Below are 14,796 nucleotides of genomic sequence, written 5' to 3' on the forward strand. Positions count from 1 at the left end.
ATGTTGCTTTAGGCTGCAGGGGTTTTGCAATAGCTTCATGCATATAGGGTTGTGTGTGGGTTGCTTGTAAAAGATGAGCAATAGATTGTGGCTGTGTGATGTGCTTCAGTCTGACTACATATCACTTTGTTTATGTTGTTTTTTATTGTAAGTATATGTCAGCTTTATGATAAAAGTGTTATGTGTGAAGCATTTGAACTCAAGGCAAATAGTCCTAAAGTAAAATCGCCTGCAAAGTCTCCATGATATGTAAAAATTAAAACATTGTCGTAGGACTATAGCAAACACATCGTTGGAAAGGTCTCAACCTCGACAGTAACATATGTCAGTCTGAAGAGGATACATTACTCCTGCTTTGAAATATTGACCTCTGAACCTTGAACCCAGAACATTTTTGAAGGCTTGTCATTTAGCAACAGAAGGTGCTACACACATAAGACCAGCTGTTATAGAAAGCTCTGGACGTCAACTGTCATGTAGATATGGTCTCCAAAGTTTACCCACTGTAAGCACTGTCAAATATGGTAATAAGCTATTTTCACCTATGACCTCTCTCAGCGCTTTAATTTCACTTTTTGGTCGGTCAGCTGCACAGTAGGTTGTTTCTCCACCCTGCATCTTGTCACAATACTAGCCCCTATTAGTTATCATGAATAGTATGAATGTAATCAGCTGGAATGTAAATGGGTTGAATGGTCAAATTAAGCGTACAGCCTGTTACGCAGACAACATGTGGATGTTGTTTTTATACAGGAGTCCCACTTAAGAACTATAGATGTCCGCCGATTTTCCAACAAGCACTATTATGTGGCCGCCTCAGCATCACTAGACACGAAAACTAGGGGGGCACTAGTAGTACTGAGACGTAACCTCTCAGTAACTATACTTGAACAATTTGGTAGTGAGGATGGTAGGATTTCTTATATTAAGACTATTATATCTGGACGCAAATTTGCTTTTATTTCAGTTTATGCCCCACCCCAATATGAACCAGAGTTCTTTCCCAGCTTAACAGAAGCCTTATTGCACCTTCAGGACTTCTCGCTCATCCTTGGTGCAGACATGAACTGTAATGTAAATGTGATATTAGACAAATCTGCTCAGCGCTCCATGGCCATACAGCTACAAGCATCAAAAGATTTTCTGAACTTTCTGTCAGTATTTAGTTTAACAGACCTTTACCGCGCTATCCACCCCACACCTAAACAATATACTTTTTATTCAGCAAGACATCAGAGTTTCTCTAGAATAGATTATTTATTAACTTCAGCTACTTCCCTTTCTGAAATACATGATGTTGTCATCAAACCTTGTTCGTTATCAGATCATAGCATTGTCGCAGCATGCTTCACACTCCTGGGTACACCTCTTAGAGCTCCACGCTGGTGGTTTAATGTCTCACTTCTCACAAATGGAGATTTCTGTACTTTTCTCAAAGAAAAGTTAAATACTTTTATGGATGTTAATGCAGGCTCAGTAAATGACTCTAGATTTTTATGGGACGCTATAAAGGGTTGTATTAGGGACTCCTCAATTTCATTGTCATCCCACCTTAATAAGGGTAGACTAACTAAGATAACTGAACTGGAGAATACTCTCAACCAGCTAGAGGCGCAACAACAAGCCACATTTTCTGAGGCATTACAAGGAAGAATAGCTGTGACAAGAAGCGAGTTGAACTCTTTGTTAAGACGTAGGGCGGAGTTCTTAATGCACAGAACCAGAAGAACATATTATTTCAATGGCGCCAGACCAAGTCACCTTTTAGCTCTAAGATTGAAAAATCATGAAAAATATTCACACATTACAGCCATTTAAACACCTCTTCGCATCCTGAGCAACCCACTTGATATCAATACTGAATTTAAATCTTTCTATTCGTCTCTTTACAAATCTGAAATTTCCCTTGATACGGAGGCGTGTGCAGATTTTTTTCAGGATCTTAATCTAATTTCTTTGTCTGACAACGAGTCAGAGCGACTTAATACCCCCATTTCTATAGAAGAATTGAGGAAGGCTCTTGTTAATATAAAAAAGACCAAGTTACCTTTTAGCTCTAAGATTGAAAAATCATGAAAAATATTCACACATTACAGCCATTTAAACACCTCTTCGCACCCTGAGCAACCCACTTGATATCAATACTGAATTTAAATCTTTCTATTCGTCTCTTTACAAATCTGAAATTTCCCTTGATACGGAGGCGTGTGCAGATTTTTTTCAGGATCTTAATCTAATTTCTTTGTCTGACAACGAGTCAGAGCGACTTAATACCCCCATTTCTAGAAGAATTGAGGAAGGCTCTTGTTAATATAAAAAAGGGCAAATCCCCTGGGTGGGATGGAATTCCACCTGAGCTATACCTTACTTTCTGGGATGTACTGGGCAAACCACTATTGGACATGATTAATACAGCCATTGATAAGGGTGCATTTAATTATAGCACTAACACAGCTATAATTACAGTCTTGCCCAAACCAAATAAAGATTTAACTAAATGTGATAATTACAGACCTCTCTCTCTCCTGAATGGGGATGTTAAACTATATGCTAAAGTGCTTGCAACCCGGTTGGAGATACATCTTACCAAACTTATACACAACGACCAAACTGGTTTTATTAGAACTCGCCTAGCAGCTGATAATGTGCGTCACCTGTTACATATTATTCATGCAGCTAGCAGTATTGATCCTCCTTGCTTGATTCTATCGCTGGACGCTGAAAAAGCATTTGACCGATTAGAATGGGAATATCTCTGGACAACGTTGGACAAATTTGGGCTAGGTATGCATTTTTCAGCAATGGTTTGCACAGGCCAAGTCTGTTCTGTCCAGTTCCCAATATCAAGGGGCACTCGCCAGAGTTGCCCCTTTTCACCCTTACTTTTTGCTCTTTCCCTCGAGCCACTGGTGCAGAAAATAAGACATCCATCACCTTTTTGTAACACGGAGCATCGTATATCCTTGTACGCTGATGACATCCTTCTCTATGTAGGCAGTGCTGGTTCTTCGATCCCACATTTGCTCTCCTCTTTTGATACATTCAGCTCACTCTCAGGGTACAAAATTAACTGGACAAAGTCAGCGCTGATGTATTTAAGTTCAGCTGCGCTTCAAGTTACCCTGCCCCCCCATATACCAGTAGTTAAAAGCTTTAGATATCTTGGAGTTGAAATTTTTCCCTCCACATCGTCCATTGCAATAAAAAACTTTCAAGGTATATACAGTCAGATAGAGAAGGACTTTGAGCGCTGGTCGAATCTTCCTAATTCACTTCAAGCCCGAATAGCAATAGTTAAAATGAATATACTTCCTCGTGTTCATTTTTTCTCTTCCATGATCCCTCTTGCTCTCCCTTTGGGATATTGGGATAAGCTTCAGTCATTAGTTTCTAAATTCATATGGAAAGGAAAAACTCACGACTCTCCAGCGAGACAAGACACTAGGGGGGCTAGCTCTGCCAGATTTTAAAATCTACTTCTGGTCCTATGTGCTACGCCCTCTATCTATATGGTTCATCCCTAGTTCCTCCGCTTCTTGGAGACCAATTGAGGAGAATATTGTATTACCTCACAGGTTGCAAGACCTGATGTATGCTAATATACCATTGAAAAAAGCCAAATTACGACTAGGCCCTGTTATATCATTTCTGCTCACATCTTACCGTGCTGTAATGAAGCATGTCGCACAGATTATAAATGGCATAATCACACACCACTTTTTAATAACTTCTCATTACTCACTGGTAACGTGCCCTTTTCATTTCCACATTGGAAGAATAGGGGAGTGAATGTATTAAAAGATTTGTATGGTGCCCATGGTTTACGAGCTTTTAATGACCTAAGCTGAATTTGATCTTCCAGGTTAATCTTTTTTCTTTTGTATGCAGTTAAGATCAGCTATGAGGGCATACGATGTCCCATGGGGAACAGCTCTCCCTACACATTCCCTACGCAAGTTACTTGCTTCAGTAGGACCTACACGGGGGATGATTTCTAAACTTTACAAATTCATTTCTGGACCCTATAAACCCCTATCAGTATAGGGTATCTGGAATAGAGATTTAAATGAAGTACATGATAGAGAGATCTGCTGGAACACAGTGTGGGAAAATCTTAGTAGTACATCCAAAAACCCCAACCATCAATTAATACACTATAATTATGTTCATAGGATGTAATTCAATTCAATTCAATTCAATTTTATTTATAGTATCAAATCATAAGATTTATCTTGAGACACTTTACAGATAGAGTAGGTCTAGACCACACTCTATAATTTACAAAGCCCCAACAATTCCAATAGTTCCCCCAAGAGCAAGCATTAGCAGTGGCTATTGCGACAGTGGCGAGGAAAAACTCCCTTTTAGGAAGAAACCTCGGCAGACCCAGACTCTTGGTGGGCGGTGTCTGACGGTTGGGGTTATGACGGTACGGGATGTAGCGTGGCACAGCAGAGCATGGGTGGACGCAGCAGGATGTAGCTGGAAATTGCAGGGAATCGCAGAGCGTAGCAGGGTGTAGCAGGTCCATAGCCACAGCTGCACCCAAGACCCAGGTCTTGGTGTCACCCTAATCCGAGGCGATGTTCTGGACGAAGAAGAAACATAAGGACTCCGGGGAGTAAACTCCCCAGAGCTAGGTTAGTAACAAGCACTTCTGGGACAGGATGTGCATGAATGGAAACAAAAGAAAAGAGCGTGTCATAAGAACTTCCTCGGCAGTCTAGAATTATAATAGCATAACTAGGAGAGGCACTATATTATTGATTATACGATAGGTAAATCTGATGACTGTAAAGAGAAACAGAGAAAAGCAGGGGTGCTGTGTCTGCAGCTATACACCCTGCCCCGCCGGTCTAGGCGTTCACTGCAACTCCTCACTCCCTAACTATAAGCTTTATCAAAGAGGAGAGTTTTCAGTTTAGTCTTAAATGTAGCGACGGTGTCTGCCCCCCGAACCCAGATTGGGAGCTGGTTCCACAGGAGAGGAGCCTGATAGCTGAAGGCTCTGCCTCCCATTCTATTTTTAGAGACTCTAGGAACCACAAGTAACTCTGCATTCTGGGAGCGTAGTGCTCTAGTGGGACAATAAGATACTAAGAGGTCCTCAAGATATGAAGGAGCTTGACCATTTAGAGCTTTATAGGTCAGAAGAAGGATTTTAAATTCAATCCTGGATTTTACAGGAAGCCAATGGAGAGAAGCTAATACAGGAGAAATATGATCTCTTCTCTTAGTTCTTGTCAGAACACGTGCTGCAGCATTCTAGATCAGCTGGAGAGTCCTAAGGGACTTATTTGAGCATCCTGATAATAAGGAATTACAGTAGTCCAGCCTGGAAGTAACGAATGCATGGACTAGTTTTTCAGCATCGTTTTGAGACAGGATGTTCCTAATTTTAGCAATGTTACGAAGGTGAAAAAAGGCTGTTATAGAGGTTTGTTTTAGATGGGCATTGAAGGATAAATCCTGATCAAAAATAACTCCTAGATTTCTGACAGTAGTACTGGAGGCCAGGGCAATGCCACCCAGAGTAATTATGTCTTCGGATAATGAGGTTCGTAGGTGTTTCGGGCCCAGCACAATAACTTTGGTTTTGTTTGAGTTTAACATCAGGAAATTGTAGGCCATCCATGATTTTATATCTTTAATGCATGCTTGAAGTTTAGCTAACTGGCTGGTTTCGTCTGGCTTGATTGACAGATATAATTGGGTGTCATCCGCATAACAGTGAAAGTTAATTGAGTGTTTCCTAATAATATTGCCTAGAGGAAGCATATATAAGGAGAATAGAATTGGTCCAAGCACTGAGCCTTGAGGAACGCCATGGTTAATTTTAGCGTAATTGGAGGGTTTATTGTTAACATTAACAAATTGCAATCGATCAGAGAAGTAGGACTTAAACCAGCTTAGTGCGATTCCTTTAATGCCAACTAAATGTTCCAGTCTCTGTAAGAGGGTGGTATGGTCAATAGTATCGAATGCAGCACTAAGATCTAATAAGACAAGTACGGAGACAAGTCCTTTGTCTGAAGCACTTAGAAGGTCGTTAGTAATTTTCACCAGTGCCGTCTCTGTGCTATGATGCTTTCTAAATCCTGACTGAAAGTCCTCAAATAAACTATTGCTATGTAGAAAATCACATAACTGATTAGCGACTACTTTCTCAAGGATCTTGGAGAGAAAGGGAAGGTTAGATATAGGTCTATAGTTGGCTAAGACCTCAGAATCGAGGGTGGGTTTTTTCAGTAGAGGTTTTATCACAGCTACTTTAAATGACTGCGGTACATAACCTGTCAATAAAGACATATTTATCATATCTAGCAATGAAGTGTTAACCACGGGTAACGCTTCTTTAAGTAGCCTCATTGGGATGGGGTCCAAGAGACAGGTAGATGGCTTTGCTGAAGAGACCTTTAGCATTAATTGTTGAGGATTTATAGGATAAAAGCAATCTAAGCATATGTCTAGTCTAGTCTTTCTAGCAGTCTGTCAGTTAAAGGTGACCCATTAGAGGTTGAGGGCAAGAGGTGATGAATAGTATCTCTAATTGTTATAATTTTATCGTTAAAGAAACTCATGAAGTCATCACTACTCAGAGCTAGAGGAATAGATGGCTCAATAGAGCTGTGGCTATCTGTCAGCCTGGCTACAGTGCTGAAAAGAAACCTTGGGTTGTTCTTATTTTCTTCTATTAGTGATGAATAATAGTCTGATCTGGCCTTTCTTAGGGTCTTCCTATAGGTTTTCAGACTGTCTTGCCAGTCTAAACGAGATTCTTCCAGTTTGGTGGAACGCCATTTACTTTCAAGTTTGCACGAGATTTGCTTTAATTTACCAGTTTGGGAGTTATACTAAGGTGCTAGTTTCCTTTGCTTCATTGTCTTCTTTTTAAGGGGAGCAACAGAGTCTAAAGTAGTCCGTAGGCAGGCCGTAGCACCGTCTACGAAATTATCAATTTGAGAGGGACTAAAGTTTACATAAAGATCCTCTGTTATATTACGGCACGGTAATGAGTTTAGTGCTGTTGGAATAACTTCCTTAAATTTAGCTATAGCACTGTCAGATAGGCTTCTAGTGTAGAAGCTTTTATCTAATTTCGTATAGTCGGGTAGTAAGAATTCGAAAAAGTTATTAAGAAGTGGTCTGATAATAAAGGATTTTGCGGGAATACTATTACGTCTTCAATTTTGATGCCATATGCCAGCACAAGGTCAAGGGTGTGGTTAAAACAGTGCGTGGCCTCATGCACACTCTGACTGAAACCAATTGAATCTAGTAGTGAGTTGAAAGCAGTACTAAGGCTATTGCTGTCAACGTCCACATGGATAATAAAATCACCTACAATAAGTACTTTGTCTGATTTTAGGACTACACATGATAAAAACTCTGAGAATTCCGATAAAAATTCTGAATATGGACCTGGTGCTCGGTAGACAACAACAAATATAATAGGCTGTACTGTTTTCCATGTTGGATGCTGAAGATTAAGAACGAGATTTTCAAAAGAGTTATAATTTAGTTTAGGTTTAGGATTAATTAACAGGTTTGAATCAAATATGGCTGCAACTCCCCCTCCTCGGCCTGAGCCTCTAGGAATTTGAGTATTAATATGAGTGGGAGGAGTGGCTTCATTTAGACTGACATAATCTTCATGGCCCAGCCATGTTTCAGTTAGACAGAATAGATCAATTTGATTATCGGATATCAATTTGTTTACTAGTATTGCTTTAGAAGACAGAGATCTGATATTTAGTAGACCGCATCTAATTTTCCTATCCTGTTCTATCATTGCAGTGGTAGTTGTAATTCCAATTAGGTTGTTAAGTATTGCCCCTCTTTTGGTTACCTGTGATTTAACTGATCTGAGTCGAGTTACAGACACTGTCTCGTTTTTTGGGGCAGGTTGTGGCTGACGTGAACTGGATGCTAAATTGACTATGTTTGCAGTCAACTTCTTATTACTTAGGGGATTCAACACTTTGTATGGTCTATTGTTGATTATAACTGGAATAGTACTAGTACTACATGTTACCCTGCAGAAAACATTTTCAGATTCATTCACTTGTAAAGTGCCATTAGGATCAATACCTGGGGGGCATGAATCTGTGATATTTTCAACAGAATGTCAATACTTAACTTTCAGTGTGGTCGTTATGTTGTGTATATGTACCTCACCCCCAGAAGGCGTTATTCTATGAAGCTCACCACGTCTCCAAACTGTGATCTCTGCCTACTTAATGTCCAGGGGTCTTTCTTGCATGTTTATTGGGAGTGCCCCGGCGTGGTTAGATTCTGGAAGGAAATATCTCTCACTTTAAGTGACATTCTTAAGATCAGGATCCCAGTCTCCCCAGCCTTACTTCTGCTTAATGACGACTCTTTTTTAAATCTGTCCCTGCAGCATAAACGTATTCTATGGGTCTCACAGCAGCCAAGTAGATGCTGGCCCTTAGGTGAGTGCCGCCACATTCCTTGGCTTGGCAGCACTGGGCCAATTCATTTCTTGAAATTGTGCTGATGGAGTGGTCCATTGCCCGTATGCACGGGGCCAGCTATTAGACTCTGCAGGCATGGGAGGCAGCATACAAGTTAGTTAAAGAAAGGGTGCAGCATGGCCGACCTTGATCTTTCTGTTATATTTTTATTAGGGGAGAGATCCTGGGTGGGGGGGGTTATAGGGAGTCGCCTTGGGGTGGGGGGGTGTGGGGTGTTATAGGAGTTCTAATACTGTTGCTTTCCTAAGGATGTACAAAGGACTTTATTTCTGTTACATTGCTGGGTAGGAAAAGAAAGGAATACACTGTGTATATGATGTGATTATATATATTTTGTACATTTTTCAATAAAAAATTGATCACAAAAAAAAAGCTATTTCACATTAAAATTCTACACTGCCAACTTCTACTTTGAGAAATATACCAATACACTTTAAAACTACACCTCCCATAAGAGACACGCCACAGAACCTGTTACAAAGCTAGTGTACTTGTAGTTCTTCTGGGTGGGTGGGAGGACATGTTCGACTCCTGTGGTTTCTGCTGTCTGCCGTGAATAGGCTTCATTTCATTTCAGATTGCCACAGCCCGCCGGCCAACCGAGCAAACAGTACATGAGACAAATACATGAAACTGTATTCTATTATTATTGTTATCTTCACTGTTTAAATCCACGTCACTTCCGGAGTCTTCAGCTGACTTTTTAAAATGTTACTACGGTGCATAACTTACTTGAACAAAGCTGAGCAACTTGTTGTTGCTCGTGACAAAACCACTGATTATATATATATATATATATGTACATTGAAGCGCTACTGTCGTTAAAGACCCGCTGATCGCTGTCTGATTCTCTGAATGAATGCCCGCATTGCACTGTGGGATATCGGCTTTGAATGCGCTCAGCTCGGCTCATATCCTAGTGTTCTGTTTTACAGCATACTGTAATATTTCACCGATAAGAAGACCGAAATAATATTATTAAAATAAAGAAAAATACCATGATAACATCTAAATAAATGTTGATAGATATAGCGTTATAGTTTTAAAAATATCAATAAACAACAAAGCAATCCAGCTTCCCTGGCCGAAATAGACCGAAATAATAACGTTAAAAGAAATACATATAAACCATGATAAGATCTTGTGACTAAATGTTGATTAAAACAGCGGTTATTGGGCTAAAAATACCAATAATGCCACAGATTTCGAGTTAAGGGGCCGTGTTTTTTCTTTCGTCTATATCCAACGGTGAGTGATTAACATGAATGTATCTGACGGACCCCCACGTTGAAAAACAGCGCAAAAGGTACACCTCTTTCGTTAGAACTTAATGCCAGGGGTCCTTGACCATGCATCAGACATTTGACAAGTAGGGAGTGAGACTGTGTTGGCTGGGGAGCCCTTCAAGCCCAGGACACACCTCTTAGTGCTCCTCACTCCAGAAGTGAAATCGGATTGCTGTTTTGGTGATCTGAAATGAAAAGTTTAGGTTGTATTACATGTGTTTATTATTCAGTGCCCCACTTCATGTGGATCTCCTTCCTTTGTTGTTTTTTGTTGTGCTGTATGTCTAATTGTCTTGCATGTATACCTTGCTGCGCCATAAATTGCCCCATGGGGACAATATCAATAAAGTTAAAGGGAGAGACACCCGCTGCTTGTCAGTGCAGCAGTATTACAACCATAAATAACACTGGCTTGGCTGCGTCATCCTCCCGAGCTCCACCCTCTCGTTAAAAAATCATCACATCCGGTTGCAAAAAAACAAAATGGCGAGGCACCAAGGCTTCAAAACAGCAGTCCACAAACCAGTGGGTGATGTCACGGATGCTATGGCTTCTATTTTTACAGTCTATGCTTGAGAGGTGCAGGAGGTTGAAGAGGGACTGAAACCTGGGGAGGTGCTTGAGGGTGCCAGCTGCAGCAAAGTAGAGAGGTGCAGGAGGGAGGAGAGGTGCTGTGGTGGTCAACCTCACCACAATCCACCAGACCTGCCACAGTGGCTTCTTCTCCCATCACTTCAGAGAATCCCTCATCCTTTCCCCCTTGTCCTTCCACGTCCAGCTCCTAGGGCTGATGGGAGGTCTCCTCACAGATAGTGTGCATGTTTTGCAGTGACTCAAATACTGCACACCATTAGCTCCCCTGAGAAAATATTAACAAAAGAAAATGTAATATTATATAAAGCACCCGGTGTTGTCTCTCTATACAGTGAACAGTCATTTTATGACTGACTGCTTTCACTCTGTATGTAAAGCAGATATAACTCCCACTGTATTCATCCTTGCTTCCAGCAGCTGTGGCAGGGGAAGGTGGGTGTTGATTATATGCGTTGGAAGAGTAGTGCAGCAATTACAGGCCTCTGTTTCATAGGTCATTTATATGTAGCTCTCAGCGGCTCCCCCCACCTTGCAGTTCTTTTTTACATCTACCATTCGTGACGACAGCTAAAAGCACCTGACATTTCCCTTGCTAGCAATTAATGCCCAAGCTGGTGAACTTCCCACGGTTCTGAGGGAGTCAAGGCCTCACGTCCAACTATGCTTAATATTGTATACAGAGACTTGGACTGCTATCTTTAGTCCACTACCCAGACACACAGTTAGGAGGATGTGAAATGTATTTGAATGCATGCTGTATTGACAAGGTGTAAGACTATACTTCAGTCTAAGTGCCAATTTGATTTTGTAGTCTTTAGTATTATAAAAAAGAGCAAAGAACTAAGGCCAGAAATGTATGGAAACAAAATAGGGTCAAACATATTGTAGCTGTGTACCATCATATCTGAATGTGTGAAAACATTTTCTATGAATACATTCAAATGTGTGAATGAGTAAAAACGAATTGATCAAATTAATTCAAATGTTTGAATGTGTAAAAAAATATCTGAACAAATAGATTTTGTTTTAATAACTATAAACATTAGGTGGCAGCAGAATGCTTGAATCCTATTGACAGCATGGTTGATTAATCCTGAAATCCTGAGGTTCTATTAATCCTTAAAATTCAGGATTAATAGAACCTCCGACCACAAAGTGGGTTGCAATGGCAGAGTGGTGCTGTCCGTATTTCCCACTCGTTGACTCGACAGGAAGTGAAGCAACTGCAGAACTTGGTTAAAACCAAAATATGAGATATTTGTGTCTGGTTATGTTTGTAGTGAATGAAACTCGCAAGACTTAGTAGGTTGGTAGTGTTCAACCTTACATTCATTTTATTCAGCTGTGCAACTGATGAATGGTAATAACAGATTATTGAGTAGCTGTGTTATAATATAATGTGCCATAATTTAGCAATAGGGCTAACGTTACAACTAATCAAAACAATTTAAAATAGTTGGCAATTTGTTTTTATTGATTAGTTGGCTCTTTTTATGTTTCAAGGCATTATGCATTTTATACCCCAGGTCTGTCAGAGTCAGAACTAATTTCAGCTCATTAGCATTAGCCTAATCCAGATTTTTGTCCTTTTTGTTGACTTTAAAAACAAATGTACGGACGGAAATACATTCCGTCTTTTTTCTCTCTGTTTTATGATGGATCTGTATTGTTGTTATTTCTGTCCGTTACATTAACTTGTGTGTAAATCGTTTAACTGTCAAACCCTTACTAGCATTAGCTGAAATGAGGTTGGAGAGACTAGAGAGTCTCTTGGAGAGTTTTTTTTATTTCACAGCATTAACGTTAGTCAGTCTAAAGTGAATTCTTTATTTCTTCATAACAGAAACTTGAAGTATATCTGATCAAATATGTAAGGGATCAGGCGCCTGGGTAGTCCTTTGCTGCATGTCCTTACCCCTCTCTCTCCCCTTTCATGTCTTCAGTTGTCCTGTCGAGATAAAGGCCTAAAATGCCCAAAAAATAATCTTTAAAAAACAAAATATGTAAGGGATAATGTAGAGCGAGCCAGTCAACAATGCGAAGAGAACCCCTTCAGGATGATGGAGGACCCCATCCCTTTCTATTCATGTCTTGCTGGCTGATTGGAAGTATCTGCTGCGCTGCACTGCACACTGCCAGGACTGGGTAGTATGAGCTCCGTGTGAGCACCAATGTCTTACGAAAGCCTGACCTGCGTAGTGCGCATGCAGAGCTGCAGCAATTAGCTAGGCAGTGGAAGCACTATTGTCAACAGTCTGCTGTACATATAGCAATGATCTGCTATAAAGAAATAACAGACCGTCAGAGAATAAAACCTCTGCATGTCCTTTTTGTGTTTATAACACTGCAACACTCTGCACACATGATGTGATTGGTTGTACTGATGGAACATGATTCCTATAATATTGAAGATTATATGTTAATATTTCTGAGTGAGGAGGATTGTAATGCAGCTGAAACATATAGTTTGAAAGTGAGTTTAAAAAAAAGAAAAATAGGCTTAATAGCATTTCATTCGTTTAAATGAACTACTCAAAACTTAAAACTTTCTATTTAACCTGACCAATTCAACCAACGAAGGCAACGAGTACTAGCAGAGGCAGAGTAAGGCGGGCCATTCCTATGGCATCATAGGAAATACAAATTCACTAAGGGGACACATCCACCATTACTCCATAGACAGAGACACATCATTACACGAGTCCATAAAAAGCCTATGAGTACGAGTACTTTTGGCCCACATTTAATGCTTCCTCTTGAATAGCCATTGAGGATGCTCAGATTAACATGTCATCATCCAATCACGGAGCCAGGGAGAAATCCTTCATTGCTGTGAGAGAGGGACCTTCAGTTAGTGACTGTAGCAACTCGAAATCAGCCAGCACAAAGCCCAGCGCCGAGGGTCTGATCCCGGACCGCCCTGACTCCCCGCCGGATCAGCAAACTTTCCTCTCAAAGTATTCTTCAAGGCACTATCCCCACTACAGAGGACAAATTGAATACCATGTTTCAATGTTAAAAGTTGTCTATCTTCACTGGTGATTATTTTTTAAAAGCTTGCTATCCACACAAAAACGTCATTAGGAAAGTGCTTTAATGTCTGATTGAGAATGAGGCCATTTGAGCTTGCAGCTTTCCGCCATTTAATCTAAGCAGTTTTTAAAGCAGCGTTGTTTGCTGTTTGCAGAGCAAGCAGAAATACCATTTGCTATCAGTGTTGGGCAAGTTACTTCCAAAATGTAATACATTATAGATTACTAGTTACTGTCATTTGAGAGTAATTAGTTATATTACAATATTACTGTCTCTGAATTGTAATGCGTTACACTACTTTTGCATTACTTTTGAGTTACTTTCACCAAAATAACAGGGGAAGTTTGATTTGGCAGCTAGCTTGTGAATTTCACCACCAGATCAATAAAGTCTCGTCTTTATCCACTTTAATACATCATAGATTATTCATATTTTGTATAATTAATATAAATATGCAAAGTAACTAAAGCTATACAAAATAGATAAGTAAAACATATAATAGGCAAGTAGGAGAAAATGAAAATACTCAAAAGTATGGCATTGTTGTAAAATGTTTGTTTATAGCACTTCAATAAGAAATTCATGTTGTTTAGGTTAAAACACTCTAAAGGAAATGTTCAATTATAGTGTGATTAAAACTCACTATTAACATTATTTACAGTACTTGATTTACAGCTGATTTGTGAAAAGGTAGCCTACACAACCTTATTTAACAGTAATTTAGTTTTACTGCGAACCGTCACAGGAAGTGCTTTTATTTTGAAGTAGGCTACACGGAAGTTGTCTGTTGTGTAGCCTACTCTTGCTAGCTTACTGAGAAGCAACATGTCCATCAGGCTCAAGTTGTTCACTTTCTTGTTTGTAAAACTGCAACATATTGAACAGTAAATGGTCACAGTAAAAGACAAGCGTTTTTGGTCGTCATTCGAAGCCATTCCACTACAGGCATAGTTACTCTCTACGGCTGATAAAATGCAATGATATTTACGTGTAGCAAGCCTCAACATTAATTCCCGACATGTTTATATCTGTCAGCCGCTGACGTACCGTCGCCTGTTGGGACATACATGCTGTCCGTACCGTCTCTGGTTCTGGCTCTGACCACGGGAACAGAAACAGGACAGCTCACTTCAACGTAGCGTAATAACTCCTGAAAATAATATCCATCTCGCAAATGTATTTGTCTCTGCAGTCATCTCAACCATCGAATACAGCGACAGGAAAATAATACGGCTTTTTTTTTTTTCCTGTGAAGAAATGTGTCGTGGTGTTGGTGAATTCTTAAAAAAACCAATGCACCACTAAATGTTGCGTTAAAATGCGTTGTAACTCGTGTTACTGAGATTGTAACGAGTATAATATTACCAAAATGTAATGAGTGATGC

The sequence above is a fragment of the Sander lucioperca genome, chromosome 2, assembly GCF_008315115.2.
Source record: "Sander lucioperca isolate FBNREF2018 chromosome 2, SLUC_FBN_1.2, whole genome shotgun sequence".
Classification (NCBI taxonomy): domain Eukaryota; kingdom Metazoa; phylum Chordata; class Actinopteri; order Perciformes; family Percidae; genus Sander; species Sander lucioperca.